The sequence below is a fragment of the Triticum urartu genome, chromosome 7A, assembly GCF_056163025.1.
Source record: "Triticum urartu cultivar PI428250 chromosome 7A, HENAU_Tu73, whole genome shotgun sequence".
In the NCBI taxonomy this organism is placed as follows: domain Eukaryota; kingdom Viridiplantae; phylum Streptophyta; class Magnoliopsida; order Poales; family Poaceae; genus Triticum; species Triticum urartu.
Window position 1 is genome coordinate 572,789,271 of NC_141879.1, and position 24,686 is coordinate 572,813,956.

A 24,686-nucleotide genomic window follows, 5' to 3' on the forward strand; every position below is an offset into this window, starting at 1 on the left:
CACATCGATCCATCATTATTCCACACTCGCTATTTATAATATTTAGTAATATATTCTAACTTTATGATAACAGAACCTACTTTTATGTTTTAGCTCTCCGATATCATGCAAAGTTATCCTCTTCATACCCACAACGTATTTTTATTTCTCGTTTCTAGTTGGAAGCAAACGTTTGGTGTACGTAGAGTCGTATCAGTGGCAGATAGGGCTTGAGAGAATATTGATCTTACCTTTAGATCCTTGTGGGTTTGACACTCCATACAAATCACTTCCACCATTGGGAATTGCTACGATGATTCCCTGCACTTGGGGATTATCAAGCTCTTTTCTAGCGCCGTTGCCGGGGAGCAATAGTGTGGGGTTGATATTCTCATGTGTGCTTGTTTGTTTTCTTCACTAAGTAGATTTTGTTTTTCCTTTTTTGTTTCTGTTTAGTTGTGGGTGAAACATACAAAAAAATTAAAGAATGAAAATACAAGAAATTTACTTGCCTCTCATACCTAAAAAGTTTTTCAATAAGAGAAGTGATTGGATGGTTATGCATTGGAGAAGTGAGGGTCAACCTTGAACACTTGTGTTCATGCTCGTGGAAACAATGTAAAAAATTTCATGGAAGCTTCTCTGAAAATAATTATCCCCTTGTATATATCCATTGTATTATAAAAATAATGTGCCAAGCCTTGGTTTTAGGATGATTAGATTGCTTGTTTACTTTGTGCAGTACAAAAACAGAAACTTTGGCTGTAGCATGTGAATTTACATTTTTTACTGGAAAGTCAAATGGGTCTGAAACTTTTTTCACATTACTTATGAATAAATTGTTCAAATCTTCATATTTGTTTTAGAATTGTTGGAGTTACAGAAATATACTAAACTTCCAGATTACTACAGACTGTCCTATTTTTGACAGATTCTGTTTTCTATGTGTTGATCGCTTATTTTGATGAATCTATGGGTAGTATCAGGGGGTATGAACCATGGTGAAGTTGAAATACAATAGATATAGTTCTAATACTCCCCCCGTCCCGAAAAACATCTTGCGGCGGCATTTTTGCAAAAAAAACCCTCTAGTTTCTCCCGACCAAACCCGCAATCCTCGTCCTCCGACAGAAGCAGCAGCTGCGCTGCTCTCCGCCGCCACAGCCTCGCTGCTCCCCGCTGCCGTAGCTACCCTTTTCCCCGCCGCCGTAGCTCCCCTGCTCCCCCGCTCTCCTGCCGCAGCTGCCTCCTGCTCCGCCGCCGTAGCTACTGCTCGCCTACCTCCCCAAGCTCCCGCCTTCCTCAAAAAATCTAGGATTTCACCAGGTACCACCGCGCTCTGCTCCGGCTGCGTCGGAACCGCCGTCGGAGAGCCTGGAGGCGCCATATCCAGACCACCACCAACAACCTAAAGGCAGCTCGGCCAACGTCAAGAGCTTGCGGGCCTCCTCATCGCCCCTGCCTCGTCATGGAGTCGCCCCACCGCATCTCGGCCATCACCGTCCCCGCGGTGTCTCGCTGACCGTCGCCGCCGCCGCATTGCCGGACGTCGAGAAGGAGCCCTCCTCATTGCTCCCTCCTCACCGGGCTCAGGACCCACGGCACCGAGCTATTCGAGAAGACCCAGCCCGACGGCCGCACACGCTAGGTCTTCTTCTTCGACCCTGATGGTGAGTGAGTGAGGGATTCCTCACTATCTTCGTTGGGTTCCTATTCTCTCACCATTCTTTTAGATTTCTACATTGTGAATCCAACTTTCTCTGAATCTCTGTTGCTTGATCTATGTTTGCTATGATATTTGAGATGTATCGTGTCCAATTGACAAAATTCCTACTTGTTGCTTGCTGTGTTGCAACTACAACCTACTCTTCGAGAGAGGATTCCTACCCTTGGAGCATTATTCAGGTTGAGTGATGGAGGGATGCCAACCTGACACTTGTTTGCTTCATCACAATCCATCACCTGTGCTATCTGTGAACTTGCAGTGTGCTTGTGGTGATCTTCTTCAGGAAAAGATTAGAGTTGTTGGGTTTATGCATCATTTATGTCCTCTGGATGCACATTGTTTCTTGAAATTCACTGCTATGTTGCTACTAGTACCGTGTGCTCCTGCATTACTAATTTCTGTTTGCTTGTTGTTCAGGTTTTCTAGTGTTTGTTTGGTGGGACTTCTAGCCACTTATGGTTACATTGTCCAAAGTCATGAAGACTCGTGGTGTACCTGGAAAGCTCAGTTTTAGGGATTATATTGGAAAATAGTGAACTGTCAGTGTTTTGCAACAGATGAGGTTTGTAGTTTTTCAGTTCAGTCTTCATTCTACTAATACCAGATATTCTTCCATTCATCATAACTGTTATTGTTTATTCTTTTAATGGTGTATAGGATCTTCACAGGAATAGCTTGCACCCCTGAAGCCAATTTAGATATTAGGAAGCAGTAGCAGTCTCAAGGTAATGCATTTCAAGGCATGTGTAGTTTCAAAAGGGCATTAAGATGCATTTTGTTTTCAGTAAGATTTTTATTGTCTCTAAATTCAGTCATGAACTATGAACTCTGGAATTAGTACTGTCTCAATAGCATTTTAAATATTCAAGTTAGGACTGCACTTTTAACGTTCAAGATACTCCCGTAAATTTAATTAGTGCATTTCTAAAATGGAAAAGATTATGGCACAAAGATTAGTTACATCGCATCAAGCATGCCATGCCATCTTTGATTCTATTTTTGATGGAGTACTAGGTAACCTTGTGAAGTGAATAATCAGCATGGGTAATAAATATCCACTACTACTCCCACATTATGTTTTTGATTCTGTTTTTGATGGAGTACATTTGCATGGCACTGAATCTTGAAAATACTAGCAGGAGTAATACTAGCCCCTAAATTTGCAAGAGTTTTGCTTCATTCTTTTTCTTTTGACAGTACAAGTCCAAACATGTATTGACAATACATGTTCTATTTTTCTACTGTTGATCAGATCCATATTGTCCTAAATTGCAAAGTAAGTTAGCACAAATTCAGTTTTAATCCAAATTATTCAAATAAATCCAAATATTTTAAATTAATTCAAATAACTAAAATTAATCCAAATCAATTCAAATAAATCCAAATAACCCAAATTAATTCAAATAATCCAAATTAATCCAGTTAATCTAAATAACCTAGATAATTCAATTAATTCAAATAACCCAAATTCCAACAAGGAGTTGATATACAAGGATTAGACAAGACATACACAAGGACATGACATAAGGGCCTCTTTGTCCCCTCTTGACACAAGATTACACAAGACATACACAAGGAGCACCTGACTACATGACATAAGGGCCCCTTTGTCCCCTCTTGACTACATTCTTTTCCTTTCGTTGGCCACTTCTTCCCTTCCCTTCCCTTTACTTTTCTTTATTTCCCTTCTCTAGCTAATTCTTTCCTTTCATTTTCTTTTCCTATTGCAATTTCCATTTCTTCTATAATGGACCTAGTATCAACAACTACCTGACTGTTGCAATATACACTTATTATTTCCATTTCAGCATTCTGAAAGCAATTCTTGTGCAAGTGGGGCAACTTATATTGATTCCCTCCTTTGTCTTTCATAACTTCAAACATAACTGCTTCTAATGTGATAAGCTTCTGTGCAACTTGTTGGGATCGTAGTTCTTGAATTCCTCTTCCACACCCTGTACCAGTTCCTGGATGTTTGTAGGTGACCTGCAGTCGGTTAGAGACTGGAGAGAGTTATGGAAGCAGAGGTCCAAACAATTTTACTCAGGGCTATTTGGGGGCTGTTGTAGCAATCGGATGTCAAGATCAGTTTGTTCCACAGCTTCTCGAAAAGCTACATCATTGGGAAGGACATGAGGCTTTGCGTTATCCTGTTGGATGAATATTGCTGCTCCCTCATCATCGTCAGGCCACGTATCCTGAATTGCCGGGATAACCTTATTGATTAGATAATCTCTGCACACAGGCCTGGTTACTTTCACTGATGTCAACACTTTTGTTCCCTTTGTTCTGTTCTGACTTGTCTGCTTCGCCTCAGTCTCTTCGACGAATGCCCAAATTCCAATCTTCCCATTGAATGTTAGCTCCCCCTCATTGTTATATCGAGGCCTGGCAATAGCTGTTAGGAACATTACCTTCCCAATCCTGTGAGTGTTTGACACGGTGCGCTTCGGTTCAGGTTCTCCGGGAAGTACATAGTAAATATTCTTCACTCTCATCATGTCAAACCACTTCTCATCGATGTGAACCATATTCGTCATTGGTTTGAACATAGCCTGAGAAGTTGCGATCGAATTGTCATCGACCATGGACATACAAAATTTCAATCTCGCAAGCTTGTTCTCTAGCTTGAGGTGAGGCTTCACGGTGCTTGTGATGCGGTTGAGCTCATTCAACTGGAACCTCTTATGTAGGGTCAATCGGGCCACACCTAGAGACCGTGCCAGAGATCGAATTCTTCTTCTTTTATTCGGTGGGATTGTTGAGGTCCTCTCTAGATCCAGCTCCTTTCTCTTTCGGCCAGATCTTCCTGGCTTCTTGCTTGACACATCTACTTCTTTGCCATCGGCAATTTGCTTTTTGGCGTCTTCCCAGATTCTTTCAAGAGATCGTACACTTATGTCCAATAGGTTTGAGACTAGCAGCTTGCCGTCTGCTTGAACAGACCCATCTCTGAGCTCGATTACCAGCAAGGCAAAGTAAACACCATGCCTCTCCTTATCTGACAATTCTCTTCTCTTCTCTTGAAGTATCCAATTCATAACTTCACCCTCTTCCTCTTGAGATTCATCCTCTTTCCCTAGATCTTCTTGAGGCATCCAATTCATATCTTCATCGTCTTCCTCTTGAGGCATCAATTTCAAATCCATAGCTCCATTATCTTGAGGCATCAAATTCAAATTAATACCTTCATCGTCTTCCTCTTGAGGCATCATGTTCAAATCCATACTCCTGCTATCAATGACAAAAGATGAGTACATCATGGTATCATAACAAGGATATACACACAAAAAATTTATTAGAATGACAGGAGCCTTGCAAGCATTACAAAAATTTGAACTACTGACTAAGAATGTTATGACTAAGAAATTAAGCTGCTCCTTTGTAACACCATTTCATTTCTTATGAAACTTCCAACTCCTGTCATTTCAGAAAGAATTCCAATCCATCATGATTAATTTTGAAGTTTATGTCATTAGTTTATCAACTTCATTTTTATCACTAGTTTTGCTTAACTTTATGTAATGTTGTTAAGTGATCTGCTGCTATTTGTGGTACAACTCCTGTTAATACAAGAGTAGTAATTTACTGTCAAAACAGTACAAATTTACTAACATTGTTAAATGTACTCCTGTCAATAGAATCAAAACTGACTTATTACCTTTGCATATAAACTACTCCTAGTGTGAAACAAGTGCATAAAACCTTATTGGAGTAAATTTTCACCGAATCTTAACTGGAGTACAATTGGATTTCAACTCCTGTCATACAATTGGATTTTACTGTATGTATCTTAACTGAATTTTGACCATGTCTTGTTCCTTTCTTGCTTGCTTGCTTCTCTTGACTTCTAATGGGAAGTTACTTTCTGTATGCGTATATATTGTCAATTTCTGTAACAGGATTTTGTTGTGAATCTCAAATCTAAATTAGTTCCAGAGAAATGCATTCAGTGTACCTTCATGTCAAACTAATCTAGTTTACTGAATTTTACTCTAGTTAGAGTAGTTTTGCTGAATTTTACTCTACTTACAGTAGTTTTAACTGAGGTTACCCTACTTACAGTAGTTTTAACTGAATTTTACTCCACTTACAATAGATTCAAAGTGTAAATAAAATATCAATAGCTAAATCATAAGGGTGAAGAAGTATTCAAAGAGATGGGAGTAGTTTCTAGATTGACATCTGAGGGTTGCCAAGCAAATTTGCTAAAACTCTTTAAATTCAGTTTTGTATCTTTTACGAAGGCCTATTTAGAATATTCATTTCTTTTCAAACTAGCATCCCCTGGCATGCATTCTTTGGGTGCATACCCATACCAGTTGCATGAGCCATCATAAATTAGGTAAAATGCAGTCCTGCCATTTACATATGCATGATCACTGAAGTAAGTAAACAAAATATCGATCACTGTCATTTAAATTGTAAATCCAGATCACTGTCATTTAAATTGTAAATCAAGCAGTAGCAAGCAACATCATGAACATGGGTCTCCCCAGGCAGATCTTGCCATGTCAAGCATAGATAGGTTCAATTAATTTGCTTGAATTATCAAAATTACTGTCACTACTACTGTAAGCTTTGACACTGTCGAAACTGAAATTTTTTAAGAGTTTTGCTTGATGTTATACTGATGTTGAAACTGAAATTTTGATCTGAAGGACTTATTGGATCATGGAGCAAGAGGTTAGTACATATTCTTCTTGCAGTAAGTGGTTTAGCTGTTGTTAGCCAGACATGCAAAATTCTCCTTACTATTGTTAGCTGTTGAACTTTGTACTCCTCCAGTGGTAGAGATTACTAATCCATGCTAAATTGGAATGGAGTACATTTTTTTAACACAGGTCAGTTACTTAATTATCAGGTATGTATTCATGTGCCATGCATAAATAGTGTTATCTTGAATGACTGATCTAAGTCACATATCTACGAGTTAATTTTTGATACAGCAAGCAACATTATGACGAAGAGATTACAACAACAATAGTTGCTACAGATCAATCTACAAGGGAAGAACAACAGAAGACCAGAGATTGTATTGTACCTTCTTCGTCAGAGAAGATCAGCAGCGAAGAACAACAGGTCAGCATGAGCATGAGCTCCACCAGCAAGCATGTAGCGTGGGCGAGCGTAAACGCACCAGAGCGTGGGTGATACTCCAATGGCAGCGGCGCCGGTTTTTGGTCACCGGAGGAGCTACTGACGAGCTCCAATGGCAGCAAGCGGCAGACCACCAAGGCCAGGCAAACCAGCAACCAATCGACGGGGGAAAAGTGACCTGGAGGACCAGAAGATCACCCTGAAGCTGTTGAGCCGCTCGGGGAAACTAGAGGAGGAGCGACGGTGCTGAGCTCGTGTGCGGAATCAGCGACCAGAGTGGGAGGAGACGGGATCGATTCCGTCGATCAGCGGCTTCCCAGCAAGCGTGGCTCAAGGAGGGTGTAGGTATCAGTGAGGCGGAGCTCCTCGTATGGTCGGGAAGGACTGAGGAGGTGCGACGGCGCCGAGCCCCTGTGTGGATGCCATTACCGGAGGGGGAGGAGACGGGCTCGTTTTTGGAGTGGGGGCAGCTCCTGTGCGGAAGCAGCGGCCGATAGTAGGGGAGAATCTGCAGGATAAGATGCAGCAGCGGGAGGAGCTCCACCGGCCTGGAGCCCGGCTGGCGGCAGGATCTTCCCGTGACATGGGCCTGTGTGTGGGTTGCTTTGAGAGAATTCAAAGTTGCGGGAAGGTGTTTTTGTAAAAAAAAATGCGGTAGTTCAAATTTGAAACCCCCTGCGACATGTTTTTCAGGACGAAGGGAGTATGAAATTGGAATGAGTTTGCACCAGTACCTAAAGGTAGTGATTTGCTTTATTATACTAATAGATCTCACAAATTTTTTGTTAAAGTTTTATGTGGATGAAGTGTTCGAAGATCGAGGAGCTATCAATATGAGAAGAATAAAGAGAGGAAAGAGTTAAAGCTTGGGGATGCCCAAGGCACCCCAAGTAAATATCTCAAGGATACTCAAGCATCTAAGATTGGGGATGCCCCGGTTGGCATCCCATCTTTCTTCTTCAACAATTATCGGTATACCTCGGTTTTTGTATTGTTCACATGATTTGTGTCCTTTGTGTTTTCTGTTTTTCCTTTAAGAACCATGCTAGTATGAGATAGCCCTTCATTAATTTATAGAATGCTTCATGTGCTTCACTTATATCTTTTAAGTATGATCTTATAGAATTGCTCTTTGTGCCTCGCATAAATCTTTGAGTATGGTTTTATAGAATGCTTCATGTGCTTCACTAATATATTTTGAGCTTGGATATTGGTTAGTCTATATTAATTGTAGAATGCTCCATGAACTTCACTTATATCTTTTGGAGTATGAATAATACTATAATATAGAGTGGATTTGGAAGAGTGTTAACTTTAGTTAGTAATGATTCCACTATTCTGAATGAGAAGAATTTTTCTTATGTGGAGAGTAGTAAAATTTCTATGCTTGTAGATGATGAAAATAATGCTTTGTGTGATGGTTATATTGTTGAATTAATTCATGATGCTACTGAAAATTATTATGAGGGAGGAATATATGCTTGTAGGAGTTGCAATCATATGAAGTTTCCTCTCTATGTGCTTAAAGTTTTGAAGTTATCCTTGTTTTGCCTTCCTATGCTAGTTGATCCTTGTTACTATAAATTGTGTGCTCACAAAATCCCTAGGCAGAGGAAGTGGGTTAGGTTTAAATGTGCTAGTCATATTCTTCATGATGCTCTCTTTATGTTTCAATTCTTATCTTTTATGTGAGCATCATTGAAATCATCATGCCTAGCTAAAAGGCATTAAAGAAAAGCGCTTGTTGGGAGACAACCCAATATTTGCCCTTACTATTTTGTGTGTTCTCATGATTAAGCTACTGTATTAATCATGTATTATAGGTTTTGTTTCAATAAAGTTCCAAGTAAGACCTTTGGGAAGACTTGGGTGAAAGTTAATGTGATATTGCTGTAAAAAACAGAAACTTTGCGCTCACGAGATTAGCTGTCATTTTTTTACAGAAGAGTGCGATTGAGTTGATCATTTTTTCAGAAGATTAATAGACAAATTCCTCACGTCCACCAATTTATTTCAACTTTTGGAGTAGCAGAAGTATGGTTGGTGTTCAGATCTTTACAGACTGTTCTGTTTCTGACAGATTCTGTTTTCATTGCATAGTTTGCTTGTTTTCTAGTTTCTATGGCTTATATTTCTCAATATAAGTTGTAGAAATGATATGGTACAGTAGGCATTGTGTGAGAACAATTATGAACCTTGTCTTTGACAGTACCAAAGTGAATGGTTTACTCTTTATCATTCTAACCTATCTCACAAAGTTTTGTTAAGTTTTGTGTGATTAAAGTTTTCAAGCTTTGGGTGAGATATTGATATGAGGAGAATAAGGAGAGGAAAGACCCTAAGCTTGGGGATGCCCAAGGCACCCCGAGGTAATATTCAAGGAAGACTCAAGTGCCTAAGCTTGGGGATGCCCCGGAAGGCATCCCCTCTTTCGTCTTCAAAACTATCGGTATACCTTACTCGGAGCTATATTTTTATTCGTCACATGATATGTGTCTTGCTTGGAGCGTATTTTCAATTTTACTTGTTGTTTGAATAAAATCATTGGATCTGAAATCTTGAATGAAGAAGAATCCTCCCATGGCTATTTAATTATTTGACTACTCGGTATTCTTCACTTATATCTTTTTGGAGTAGTTTGTCATATACTCACGTGCTTCACATATATCCTATGAGTAAAAGGTTGAATGAATTGAATATCATAAATTTGAATTTATATACGTTTCATATGCTTACAACATGGGGAGTAATGACTTCACACATAATAAGTATAGGTAGTAAACTTATTGGAAGTTAGCAAACGCAGAATTGGTCACTTGAACAATTCATGAAAGAATATTGAAGGAAGAGAGATTTCACATATAAATATACTATCTTGGACACCTTTTGTAATTGTGAGCACTCATTAAAATATGACATGCTGAAAAGTTGATGTTGGACAAGGAAGACAACTTAATGGGTTATGTTTTCCTATATTCGAAACGTTATATTGTCTTGGATCATCCAACATGTTGAGCTTGCCTTTCCCCCTCGGGCTATCCAAATTCTTTGCACCAAGTAGAGATACTACTTGTGCTTCCGAATATCCTTAAACCCAGTTTTGCCATGAGAGTCCACCATATCTACCTATGGATTGAGTAAGATCCTTCAAGTAAGTTGTCATTCTTGCAAGCAATAAAAATTTCTCTCTAAATATGTATGACCTATTAATGTGGAGAAAATAAGCTTTATACGATCTTGTGATGTGGAAGAAATAAAAGCGACGGACTGCACAATAAAGGTCCATATCTGATAACCCACAAGTATAGGGGATCGCAACAGTTTTCGATAAGTAAGAGTGTCGAACCCAACGAGGAGCTAAAGGCGGAACAAATATTCCCTCAAGTTCTATCGACCACCGATACAACTCTACGCACGCTTGATGTTCGCTTTACCTAGAACAAGTATGAAACTAGAAGTACTTTGTAGGTGTTGTTGGATAGGTTTGCAAGATAATAAAGATTGCGTGAATAAAAAGTAGGGGCTGTTTAGGTAAAGACACAACTAAGTTAGTTTTAGTAAAGAGCTTTTTGTTACGAGAAAGTTATTTGTCCCTAGGCAATCTATAACTATACCGGTAATCATTATTGCAATTTTATATGAGGGAGAGGCATAAGCTAACATACTTTCTCTACTTGGATCATATGCACTTATGATTGGAACTCTAGCAAGCATCCGCAACTACTAAAGATCATTAAGGTAAAACCCAACCATAGCATTAAAGCATCAAGTCCTCTTTATCCCATACGCAACAACCCCCTTACTCGGGTTTGTGTTTCAGTCACTCATGCAACCCACCATAAGCGAATCATGAACGTATTGCAACACCCTACAGTGGGGATCCCTCACACTTGCGTGACACGAAGAGCACCATAGGATAGCACCAATAATAAAACATGCAACTCAAACCAATCTTGATCATCAAATAGCCCATAGGACAAAACAGATCTACTCAAACATCATAGGATAGCCATGCATCATTGGGAGATAATATATAGCATTGAGCACCATGTTTAAGTAGAGATTACAACGGGTAAAAGAGAGGTTACACCGCTGCATAGAGGGGGAAGAGTTGGTGATGATGGCGGTGAAGTTGTTGGTGAAGATTGCGGTGATGACGATGGCCACGGCAGCGTTCCGGCGCCACCGAAAGAGAAGGGGAGAAGGGGGGGCCTTCGTCTTCTTCTTCCTTGACCTCCTCCCTAGATGGGAGAAGGGTTTCCCCTCTGGTCCTTGGCCTCCATGGCGTGGGAGGGGTGAGAGCCCCTCCGAGATTGGATCGGTCTCTCTATCTCTCTCTGTTTCTGCATTCTGTTCCGCTGCCCTTTCACCGTTTCTTTTATATCCGGAGATCCGTAACTCCGATTGGGTTGAAACCTTCACCCAGATCTTTTTGCAAAAATTAGCTTTCTTGCAGCCAAAGTAGAGCATCAACCGCCTTACGGGTGGCCCACGAGGGTGGGGGCGCGCCTGCCTGTAGTGGCCATGGGCCCCACCTTCGTGGCCACCTCGGGCACCGTCTCGCGTTGATTTTCTTCCCAAAAATCACAAATATTCCAAAATAATTCTCCATCCATTTTTATCCTGTTTGGATTCCGTTTGATATGGATATTATGTGAAACCAAAAACATGCAACAGACAGGAACTGGCACTGGGCTCTAGATCAATATGTTAGTCCCAAAATACTATAAAAAGTTGCCAAAAAGTATATGGAAGTTGTAGAATATTGGCATGGAACAATAAAAAATTATAGATACGACGGAGGCGTATCAATATCACAAGTGGCAATATAAAGTGACGTTCTTTTGCATTAAGATTTTGTACATCCAACCATAAAAGCGCATGACAACATCTGCTTCCCTCTACGAAGGGCCTATCTTTTACTTTTATCTTCTACACTTATACAAGAGTCATGGTGGTCATCGCCTTTCCTTTTTACACTTTTTCCTTTGGAAAGCACTTTGTGTTGGATCAATCCGGATATATATATCCACTTGGATGTAGGTTCTCATAAATTATTATTGTTGACATTACCCTTGAGGTAAAAGGTTGGGAGGCGAAACTATAAGCCCATATCTTTCTCTGTGTCCGATTAAAACTTTGAACCCATAAATATCACATGAGTGTTAGCAATGGTAAAAGATTAAATGATAGTTGAGTATGTGGAGTTTTCTGAATCAAAGCTCTTACATAGACCCTTCCCGAAAATAAGATGAATTGCAATTGTTTGATGACCAAGAGCACGGTTTGTTAGTTTTCAAGAAAGTTTATGATCTATACTTTAACATGTGAATAGCTTGTTACTTGATCATGAGAAGTTTCATGAGTTGAGCTACTGTTATGATATATAATGATGCTAGAAAAAGTGATTGGAACTATCATTGATGAAACTTATGCACTTGCTAGCATTCACACTTCATAAATTATTTCTTTTATCATTTACCTACTTGAGGACGAGCAGGAATTAAGCTTGGGGATGCTGATACGTGTCCAACGTATCTATAATTTATGAAGTATTCATGCTATTATATTATCCATCTTAGATGTTTTATATGTATTTAAATACTATTTTATATGATTTTTGGGACTAACCTATTAACCTAGAGCCCAGTGCCAGTTTCTGTTATCCCCCTGTTTTTTGAGTATGGCAGAAAAGGAATACCAAACAGAGTCCAATTGACGTGCCAATTTTTGATGATTTTTATGGACCAAAAGAAGCCCCTGGAGTAAAAGAGTTGGGCCAGAAGAGTCCCGAGCCGCCCACAAGGGTGCGGGGCACGCCCCACCCCCCTGGGCATGGGCCCCTATCTCATGGACGATTCAGAGACCCCCTGGCATGAAACCGACGCCAAAAATTGCTATAGATACAGAAACCCCCAGAAAATAACCTAGATCGGAAGTTCCGCCGCCGCAAGCCTCTGTAGCCACGAGAAATCAATCTAGGACCTCTCTAGCACCCTGCCGGAGGGGGGCATCATCACCGGAGGGCATGGAGGAGGATCCCGGAGGGGCCATCATCGTCATGAAGGTCAAGGACCAGAGGGAGAACCCCTCCCCATCTAGGGGGGGCATGGAGGAGGGAGCACAAGGGGGAGAACCTCTCCTCCTCTCTCTCGGTGGCGCCGGAGTGCCATCGGGAGGGGAATCATCGCGGCGGTGATCGTCTTCATCAACATCACCATCATCATCATCATCATCTATTTTACGCTGTCCACTCTCCCGCACCCCGCTGTAATCCCTAGTTGAACATGGTGCTTTATGCCACATATTATGATCCAATGATGTGTTGCCATCCTATGATGTTTTGAGTAGATATCCTTTGTCTTTGGGTTGATTGATGATCTAGATTGGTATGAGTTGTATTTTTTATTTTGGTGCTGTCCTATTGTGCCCTCCGTGTCGTGCAAGCGTGAAGGATTCCCTTTGTAGGGTGTTGCAATACGTTCATGATTCGCTTATAGTGGGTTTCTTGAGTGACAGAAGCATAAACCCGAGTAAGGGGGTTGTTGCGTATGGGATAAAGGGGACTTGATGCTTTAATGCTATGGTTGGGTTGTACCTTAATGATATTTAGTAGTTGTGGATGCTTGCTAGAGTTCCAATCATAAGTGCATATGATCCAATAAGAGAAAGTATGTTAGCTTATGCCTCTCCCTCATATGAAATTGCAATGACGACTATCGGTCTTGTTAACAATTGCCTAGGACAATTTCACACACCGATCCATCATTATTCCACACTCGCTATTTATAATATTTAGTAATATATTCTAACTTTATGATAACAGAACCTACTTTTATGTTTTAGCTCTCCGATATCATGCAAAGTTATCCTCTTCATACCCACAACGTATTTTTATTTCTCGTTTCTAGTTGGAAGCAAACGTTCGGTGTACGTAGAGACGTATCAGTGGCAGATAGGGCTTGAGAGAATATTGATCTTACCTTTATCTCCTTGTGGGTTCGACACTCCATAATTATCACTTCCACCATTGGGAATTGCTACGATGATTCCCTGCATTTAGGGATTATCAAGTCCTGTCCATTGTGTCCCTAAGAAGGGAGGTATTACTGTTGTTCCTAATGATAAAGATGAATTGATCCCACAAAGAATTGTTACAGGTTATAGAATGGTAATTGATTTCCGCAAACTAAATAAAGCTACTAAAAAGGATCATTATCCTTTACCTTTTATTGATCAAATGCTAGAAAGATTATCTAAACATACACATTTTTGCTTTCTAGACGGTTATTCTGATTTCTCTCAAATACCTGTGTCAAAAGAGGATCAAGAAAAGACCACCTCTACTTGTCCTTTCGGTACCTTTTCTTATAGACGTATGCCTTTTGGTTTATGTAACACACCTGCTACCTTTCAAAGATGTATTACTGCGATATTCTTCGACTTTTGTGAAAAGATTGTTGAGGTATTCATGGCTGATTTTTCTGTATATGGAACTTCTTTTGATGCTTGCTTAAGCAACCTTGATCGAGTTTTGCAGAGATGTGAAGAAACTAATCTTGTATTGTATTGGGAGAAGTGCCACTTTATGGTTAATGAAGGTATTATCTTGGGGCATAATTTTTTTGAAAGAGGTATTGAAGTTGATAAAGCTAAAGTTGATGCTATTGAAAAGATGTCGTGTCCCAAGGACATTAAAGGTACAAGAAGTTTCATTGGTCATGCTGAGTTTTATAGGAGGTTCATTAAAGACTTCTCCAAAAATTCCAGGCCTCTGAATAATCTCTTACAAAAATATGTTCCTTTTGTATTTGATGATGATTGTGTAGAAGCATTTGAAATACTTAAGAAAGCCTTGATTTCTGCACCTATTGTTCAGCCTCCTGATTGGAATTTACCCTTTGAAATTATGTGTGATGCTAGTGATTATGCTGTAGGTGCTATTCTAGGACAAAGAGTTGATAAGAAATTAAATGTTATCCAATATGCTAGTAAAACTCTAGACAGTGCCTAGAGAAATTATGCTGCTACTGAAAAAGAATTTTTAGCAGTTGTTTTTGCTTGTGATAAGTTCAGACCTTATATTGTTGATTCTGAAGTAACTGTTCACACTGTTCATGCTGCTATTAAATATCTTAAGGAAAATAAAGATGCTAAACCTAGACTTATTAGATGAGTTCTCCTACTACAAGAATTTGATTTGCATATTATTGATAGAAAAGGAGCTGAGAACACCGTTGCAGACAACTTGTCTAGGTTAGAGAATGTTCTTGATGACCCACTACCTATAGATGATAGCTTTCCTGATGAACAATTAGCTGTCAGAAATGCTTCTTGTACTGCTCCATGGTATGCCGATTATGCCAATTACATTGTTGCTAAATTTATACCACCTAGTTTCACATACCAGCAAAAGAAAAAAGTTTTTCTATGATTTAAGACATTACTTCTAGGTTGACCCACACCTTTATAAAGAAGGAGTAGATGGTGTTATTAGACGTTGTGTACCTGAGCATGAACAGGAACATATCCTACGCAAGTGTCACTCCGAGGCTTATGGAGGACACCATGTTGGAGATAGAACTGCACATAAGGTATTGCAATCCGGTTTTTATTGGCCTGCTCTCTTCAAGGATGCCCGTAAGTTTGTCTTGTTTTGTGATGAATGTCAAAGAATTGATAATATTTATGGACTGGTGCAAGCATCTCGGAGTTGGAATATACGCTTTCATAGTGTGATCAAAGCATATGGTTTTATACAGACTTTTGGAGAAGCTTGTATTTACAAGAAAGTGAGTGGGAGCTCTGTAGCATTTCTGATATTATATGTGGATGACATATTGTTGATCGAAAATGATGCTGAATTTCTGAATAGCATAAAAGGATACTTGAATAAGAATTTTTCAATGGAAGACCTCAGTGAAGCTGCTTATATATTGGGCATCAAGATCTATAGAGATAGATCAAGACGCTTAATTGGACTTTCACAAAGCACATACCTTGATAAAGTTTTGAAGAAGTTCAAAATGGATCAAGCAAAGAAAGGGTTCTTGCCTGTGTTACAAGGTGTGAAGTTGAGTGAGACTCAATGCCCGACCACCGCAGAAGATAGAGAGAAAATGAAAGTCATTCCCTATGCCTCGGCCATAGGTTCTATCATGTATGCAATGATGTGTACCATACCTGATGTGTGCCTTGCTATTAGTTTAGCAAGGAGGTACCGAAGTAATCCAGGAGTGGATCACTGGACAACGGTCAAGAACATCCTGAAATACCTGAAAAGGACTAAGGATATGTTTCTCATTTATGGATGTGACAAATAGTTCGTCGTAAACGGTTACGTCGATGCAAGCTTTGACACTGATCTAGATGACTCTATGTCACAAACTGGATACATATTTTTATTGAATGGTGGTGCTGTCAGTTGGTGCAGTTCTAAGCAGAGCGTCGTGGCAGGATCTACGTGTGAAGCATAATACATAGCTGCTTTGGAAGCAGCAAAAGGAGTCTGGATGAAGGAGTTCATATCCGATCTAGGTGTAATAGCTAGTGCATCGGGTCTAATGAAAATCTTTTGTGACAATACTGGTGCAATTGCCTTGGCAAAGGAATCCAGATTTCACAAGAGAACCAAGCACATCAAGAGACGCTTCAATTCCATCCGTGATCAAGTCAAGGAAGGAGACATAGAGATTTGCAAGATACATACGGATCTGAATGTTGCAGACCCATTGACTAAGCTTCTCTCACGAGCAAAACATGATCAGCACCAAGACTCCATGGGTGTTAGAATCATTACTGTGTAATCTAGATTACTGACTCTAGTGCAAGTGGGAGACTGAAGAAAATATGCCCTAGAGGCAATAATAAAGTTGTTATTTATATTTCCTTATATCATGATAAATGTTTATTATTCATGCTAGAATTGTATTAACCAAAAACTTAGTACATGTGTGAATACGTAGACAAATAGAGTGTCCCTAGTATGCCTCTACTAGACTAGCTCGTTAAACAAAGATGGTTAAGTTTCCTAGCCATAGACATGTGTTGTCATTTGATGAACGGGATCACATCATTAGAGAATGATGTGATGTACTAGACCTGTCCGTTAGCTTAGCACTATGATCATTTAGTTTATTGTTATTGCTTTCTCCATAACTTATACATGTTCCTATGACTATGAGATTATGCAACTCCCGAATACCGGAGGAACACTTAGTGTTCTATCAAACGTCACGACGTAACTGGGTGATTATAAAGATGCTCTACAGGTGTCTCCGATGCTGTTTGGCATAGATCAAGATTAGGATTTCTCACTCTGATTGTCGGAGAGGTATCTCTAGGCCCTCTCGGTAATGCACATCACTATGAGCCTTGCAAGCAATGTGACTAATGAGTTAGTTACGGGATGATACATTACGGAACGAGTAAAGATGTAGCGACCCGACCCGAATGGATCAAGTCTCTGTGCTTAAGTGTCATCCCTGGATCAGTATGCTGACACACACAGTACTCGAGGATTTATAACAGAGGTAAATCACATGTAAAAGTAACGTAATTACTATTACCTCAATCCAAATAGCGGAAGTAACAAGGTTGTGGATTCCCATCAACACCAACGGCAAAGTTGAGTGTAGAAATCGTAACTGTAATGTATCACTTACTCGTCGTAAGATTTCCTGCAACATGAGACGTTGCAGCCACAAAGGTTCAGTACATTGAATGTACTGGCAAATTCACACCATAGAGAGAAATGATGAACAATGGCTATCTCTACATGCATATTTGGCTGGTGGAAAAGCTCTATGGTTATAATGTTTTTGCGAAAAGCCAATTTTTCCCTACTGCAAAGGAGTAATTTTTTTTATTTAACTATCATGGTGGTTGTTGAACATTGAGAATGGTTGACAACATTCTCATTCCCAATTAAGTAACATCATTAAACCCAACAAAATTAATTTAAAGTAACATGATGAGATTCACAGGATAATCCAAGTACTAGATACTCAAGTTGTCCATAACCGGGGACACGGCTAACCATGATTAGTTTATACACTCTGCAGAGGTTTGTGCACTTTTCTCCACAAGACTCGATCACCTCCGTTTGATTTCTTGCACTACATGGTGTTTGAGGAACGGATGACCGAGACATAGTCTTTCAGAAGCGCTAGCACCTTACGATCGGGTAGACTGGTACACCTACTTTCCCCTACATCTTCTAGTCTACCACTGTAAGAGTTCGCGCGACTTAATCAACTATGATAGAGCCCATAGTAGCTTGTGGCTGCACACGGAAGTTTCTAGTATGAATAATCTCATGATCCCTTTGAGCCTGGGTGGCGGTCCATAAAAAAACAGGCAATCGCTGGAATACCCAGGTGCCTAAACAGGCAATCGCTGGAATACCCAGGTGCCTCAATCCACCCAGATGTGTGTTAAAGTTGCCACCTTAAGTAAACCATTAATTAACAATCTCACATCTGTCATGAATACTCTCAAACCCAATCCACGTCTACGAGCATAGCATGGCAATATAAGCATAACGTAAAAGTAACTCCCAAGGTTTGAATGCAGGGCAATAGGTTCCTACCTCATCAACTACTTCCCAATACCCACATGTTATCAATCCTACTCATGCAATGTTTGAGGGTGAAACTAATGCATAAAAACTGGGTATGAAGGGGGATATGATCAAAGTGTGAACTTGCATGTACTGTTGATGAAGATGATTCGCACTCAAAACTCTTGATAGTTCTACTCGTCACACTCCGTTCAATCTATCGTGAGCAAGCAATAGTAACCACATATAAGCAATCACTCAGAAGATCGGGAAGAACGAAGAAGACAGTTCGGAAAACATCAAAACCAAGCAAATAACTCTTGCAACATAAAACAATTTCTAACAGTACCAAAATTATGTGAATTTGGCCTTATCAGAAAGTTTAGGTCAAGAGCTTTGTTTTGCAAAAAGAATCAACTAAATCGGAATTATAAAACTCAAGTTATGATAAAAAAGTTTTAATATAAATCTAAACAAAATTTGAAAATTGAAAATTTCAAAAAGTTGATGTGGCAGGTTCACTGGATAGGTAAAAACAAGACGAAGCTATAGGCGTTGGTTTCATCTAATTTGGATAAACGAGTGAAAAGTTATGGCTATTTAAAAAATCAGGGCCAAGCTGTTTTACGAAAGAAAAATAGCTATGGCTAGGTCTAATGTATAAATACGTAGACTAATTGATAATCTAATTATTTTATCATATTAGTCTAGAAATAATAAACTACGGAAGTATAAAGAAAAATACCTTTATAAAGCAGAGAAAAGATGACTTTGGAAAAAAGTGACAATTTTCAAAAGTCGCGCCGGAGAGGAGAAAAATATTTTTATCTAGTCAAATCAAAATATTGATTTAACCTGAATCGAATGATTTTTGAAGACTCTATGGGTCTATATTTATAGGTAGTAAAAGGATTTAAGGGTTAAAAGTTAGGCAATGTGGGACTAAACGTAGACGAAAATATACGAAACAGAGATGAAAAGAGATGGCTCGCATCGCATGGGCCTAAAGGACTTCGGCCGGCCGCGCGCACACTGCGGCTGCAGTTTTTTTTTTGAAACAAAATTCGGCCTACAAAAATGAAAAGGCTGGCTGGGCCTGGCCCATGTAGGAGAGAAGAAACACTAAAATGATGGGGCGCCCGATGCCACCATGCAGCGCACATGGGCGACAAATAATTATGGCCGCATGTACAGTTTTTTTAAATAAAAACAGAAAGGGAAAACTGAATAACGAGAATAAAATAAAAAAAAATTATATAGGCATATTATATATCAAAATTTTCAAAAAAAGATTTTCTACTACATGAACATTTTTCTAATGTCAAATAAAATCAACAAAAATTTGAGTAAATCAAACAGTGCTATTGGTGCAATAAAAACTTAATAAAATCATTTTAAAAACACCAAAATGATTTCAAATTAATTTTTCTCCAATTTTTTATTGTAGGGAATCATGTTACCCTATTTTCCATATATTTTATTTTTGGAAAAAAATAATTTGAATAAAACCCAAATAACTCCAAATTGAAAATAATTTCAAAAGGATTTTAAATTTTGATCCTTTTAAACTCCCAACTCGTATTTCATATAATTTGAAGAAGTCATTTTATCTTCTCTCATGAAAATCATTGAGTTGCATAAAGTTTTGGAAATATTTTCAAATGAAATTTAAATATTTTCAACACCCCTTTTCATTTAAATAAATGGAAGAAGTCATGTCATCTTCTCTCCAGGGTTTTGTGGTGAAAAGAATTTGAATTCCCGGAGATCATAAATGCAAAAATGAAAGTTTGGGAAAGTCCTTTTATTCCCTCTCATTTAACTTTCAAAAAGTTTCGAATTTCACTCAATTACACTCAATCAATCAAACAAATCTATCTATTTATTATAACATTCCAAAATTTAGAATTTTGGAATGTTACAAAAGATACTTGCCGGTGACGAGATTGAACTAGGTATGATGATACCGACGATCGAATCTCGGGCAAGTAACATACCGATGACAAAGGGAGCAACGTATGTTGTTATGCGGTTTGACCAATAAAGATCTTCGTAGAATATGTAGGAACCAATATGAGCATCCAGGTTCCGCTATTGGTTATTGACCAGAGATGAGTCTCGGCCATGTCTACATAGTTCTCAAACCCGTAGGGTCCGCACGCTTAACGTTCGATGACGATATGTATTGTGAGTTATGTGATTTGATGTACTGAAGGTTTTTCGGAGTCCAAGATGTGATCATGGACATGACGAGGTGTCTCGGAATGGTCGGGACATAAAGATTGATGTATTGGAAGGTTATGTTTGGACACCGGAAAGGTTTCGGATAGGTTCGGGCATTTTCCGGAGTACAGGGGGTTACTGGAAACCCCCGTAGGGTTCATGGGCCTTCATGGGCCTTAGTGGAAGAGAGGAGGAGGCGGCCAGGTGGAGGCGTGCGCCCCCCAAGCCCAATCCGAATGGGGGGGGACCGCCCCCCTTTCCTTCTCTCCGTCTTCCTCTTTCCTTCCCCTCCTAGTTGGACTAGGAAAGGGGGAACCTACTCCTAGTAGGAGTAGGATTCCCCCCTTGGGGCACGCCCCATGAGGCCAGCCGGCCCCCTCCACAGATTTCCACCTCGGTCATATTGTCGTAGTGCTCAGGCGAAGCCCTGCATCGGTAACTTCATCATCACCGTCAACACGCCGTCGTGCTGACGAAACTCTCCCTCGGCCTTAGCTGGATCTAGAGTTTGAGGGACGTCACCGAGCTGAACGTGTGCAGATCGCGGAGGTGCCGTGCGTTCGGTACTTCATCGGTTGGATCGCGAAGACGTTCGACTACATCAACCATGTTACTCAACGCTCCCGCTTTCGGTCTACGAGGATACGTAGACACACTCTCCCCTCTCGTTGCTATGCATCTCCTAGATAGATCTTGCATGATCGTAGGATTTTTTTTTTGAAATACTGCATCCCCAACAGATAGACATCCCTCTAGTCATCTAAATGATCATGTGATCCATAACAACAAAACCATATCCAATCATCACGTGAGATGGAGAAGTTTTCAATGGTGAACATCACTATGTTGATCATATCTACTATATGATTCATGCTTGACCTTTCGGTCTCAGTGTTCCGAGGCCATATCTTCATATTCTAGGCTCGTCAAGTTTAACCTGAGTATTCTGCTTGTGCAAAACTGGCTTGCACCCGTTGTATGTGAATGTAGAGCTTATCACACCCGATCATCACGTGGTGTCTCGGCACGACGAACTGTAGCAACAGTGCATACTCAGGGAGAACACTTGTACCTTGAAATTAAGTGAGAGACCATCTTATAATGCTACCATCATACTAAGCAAAATAAGATGCATAAAAGATAAACATCACATGCAATCAAAATAAGTGATATGATATGGCCATCATCATCGTGTGCCTTTAGATCTCCATCTTCAAAGCACCGTCATGATCACCATCGTCACCGTCTTGACACCTTGATCTCCATCGTAGCATCGTTGTCGTCTCGCCAACTATTGCTTCTATGACTATCGCTACCGCTTAGTGATAAAGTAAAGTGATTGCATGGCGATTGCATTTCATACAATAAAGCGACAACCATATGGCTCCTACGAGTTGCCGATAACTGTTATAAAACATGATCATCTCATACAACAATTTATATATCATCACGTCTTGACCATATCACATCACAACATGCCCTGCAAAAACAAGTTAGACATCTTCTACTTTGTTGTTGCAAGTTTTACGTGGCTGCTACGGGCTGCTAGCAAGAACCGTTCTCACCTACGGATCAAAACCACAACGATTTTTCGGCGAGTGTGTTGTTTTAACCTTCAACAAGGACCGGGCATAGTCAAACTCGATTCAACTAAAGCTGGAGAAACAGACACCGGCTAGCCCCCTGTGTGCGAAGCACGTCAGTAGAACCAGTCTCATGAACGCGGTCATGTAATGTCGGTCCGGGCCGCTTCATCCAACAATACCGCCGAATCAAAGTAAGACGTTGCTAGTAAGCAGTATGACTATTATCGCCCACAACTCATTGTGTTCTACTCGTGCATATAACATCTACGCATAGACCTGGCTCTGATACCACTGTTGGGAAATGCAGTATTTCAAAAAAATTCCTACGATCATGCAAGATTTATCTAGGATATGCATAGCAACGAGAGGGGAGAGTGTGTCCTCGTACCCTCGTAGGCCGAAAGCGGAAGCGTTTAATAACGCGGTTGGTGTAGTCGAACGTTTTTGTGATCCAACCGATCAAGTACCGAACGTACGACACCTCTGTGTTCAGCACACGTTCAACTCGATGACGTCCCTCTAGCTCTTGATCCAGTTGAGGCCAAGAGAGAGTTCCGTCAGCACGACGGCGTGGTAATGGTGATGATGAAGTTACCGGCGCAGGGCTTCGCCTTAGCACTACGATGATATGACCGAGGTGTGTAAATGTGGAGGGGGGCACCGCACACAACTAAGAGAAACTTGTGTGTTCTAGGGTGCCCCTGACCCGTATATAAAGGAGGGGAGGGGAGGCCAGCCGGCCCTCCTAGAGCGCGCTAGGAGAGGGGAATCCTACTAGCACTCCAAGTCCTAGTAGGTTTCCACCTAAGGAAGAGGGGGAAGAAGGAAGGGAGAGAGGGAAGGAAAGGAAAGGGGGGCACCCCGTTCCCCTAGTCCAATTTGGACCCAAGGGGGGGCAGCCCCTCCTAGCCATTCCTCTCTTCCACTAAGGCCCATAGAGGCTCATTAGTTCCCCCGGGGGGTTCCGATAACCCTCCCACACTTCGATAATTACCCGGTACCTCTCGGAACTCATCCGATGTCCGAATAACATTGTCCAATATATCAATCTTTATGTCTCGACCATTTCGGGACTCCTCGTCATGTCTGTGATCTCATCCAGGACTCCGAACAAACTTCGGTCATCAAATCACATAACTCATAATACAAACTGTCATCGAACGTTAAGCGTGCAGGCCCTACGGGTTTGAGAACTATGTAGACATGACCGAGACACATCTCCGGTCAATAACCAATAGCGGAACCTGGATGCTCATATTGGCTCCTACATATTCTATGAAGATCTTTATCGGTCAAACCGCATAACAACATACGTTGTTCCCTTTGTCATCAGTATGTTACTTGCCTGAGATTCGATCGTCGGTGTCATCATACCTAGTTCAATCTCGTAACCGGCAAGTCTCTTTACTCGTTCCATAATGCATCATCCCGTAACTAGCTCTTTAGTTACATTGCTTGCAAGGCTCATAGTGATGTGCATTACCGAGAGGGCCCAGAGCTACCTCTCCGATACACGGAGTGACAAATCATAATCTCGATCTATGCCAACTCAACAAACACCATCGGAGACACCTGTAGAGCACCTTTATAATCACCCAGTTACGTTGTGATGTTTGATAGCACACAAGGTGTTCCTCCGGTATTCGGGAGTTGCATAATCTCATAGTCCGAGGAACATGTATAAGTCATGAAGAAAGCAATAGCAGAAAAATTAAACGATCATTATGCTAAGCTAATAGATGGGTCTTGTACATCACATCATTCTCTAATGATGTGATCCTGTTCATCAAATGACAACACATGTCTATGGCTACGAAACTTAACCATCTTTGATAAACGAGCTAGTCAAGTAGAGGCATACTAGGGACACTCTGTTTGTCTATGTATCCACACATGTACTAAGTTTCCGGTTAATACAATTCTAGCATGAATAATAAACATTTATCATGATATAAGGAAATATAAATAACAACTTTATTATTGCCTCTAGGGCATATTTCCTTCAAACAGGGGGCGGGAGATCGAAGTAGCCGCCGCCCGTGACGGTGGAGGAGGTGGAGGTGTTGAGCTGCGGGGCGGGCGGGAGGGGCGGCAGCGGCGCGTTGAGCTGGGAGAGCATGCTCTCGACCCAATGGGAGAGGTCGGTGGGGTTGTAGTGCACAGTGTCCGTGGCGAGGTGGGTGCCGAAGTTGTTGTCGGGGGCGGCGCCAGCGCCCACGCCGCCCATCCTCATGGCCATCTTGAGCTGCTCCAGCCTCTGCTCCACGTTCGCCATGTCGGACGCACACAAGACCATGTCGGGATCGCACTGGAGTAGAGGGAGAGAGAGGGGATTAAGGATTAGGGAGAGAGAGAGAGATGGATTAGCTCGAGACACACGTCTCCAGAGAGCCACCCACGTGCGCCTCACTGCATCGCTCGGGCCTGGCTCTCGGAAAACTGCCGATTCGGCTGTTCCCAACGGGCCAGAGCCAGGGGTGCTTTAAGAACCGTGCTATGCGGGCTGAACAGT

The 24,686-nt window shown here is 40.9% G+C and overlaps 3 pseudogenes; 2 read left to right on the plus strand and 1 right to left on the minus strand.

Moving 5' to 3' along the window:
• Window positions 1–24,470, minus strand: part of LOC147960486 (DELLA protein RHT-1-like) — a 292,703-nt pseudogene extending 268,233 nt beyond the window's left edge.
• LOC147960487 (uncharacterized) lies at window positions 978–2,420 on the plus strand (annotated as a pseudogene).
• Window positions 6,380–7,448, plus strand: LOC147960488 (uncharacterized; annotated as a pseudogene).
• Window positions 24,471–24,686: the final 216 nt, after the last annotated feature.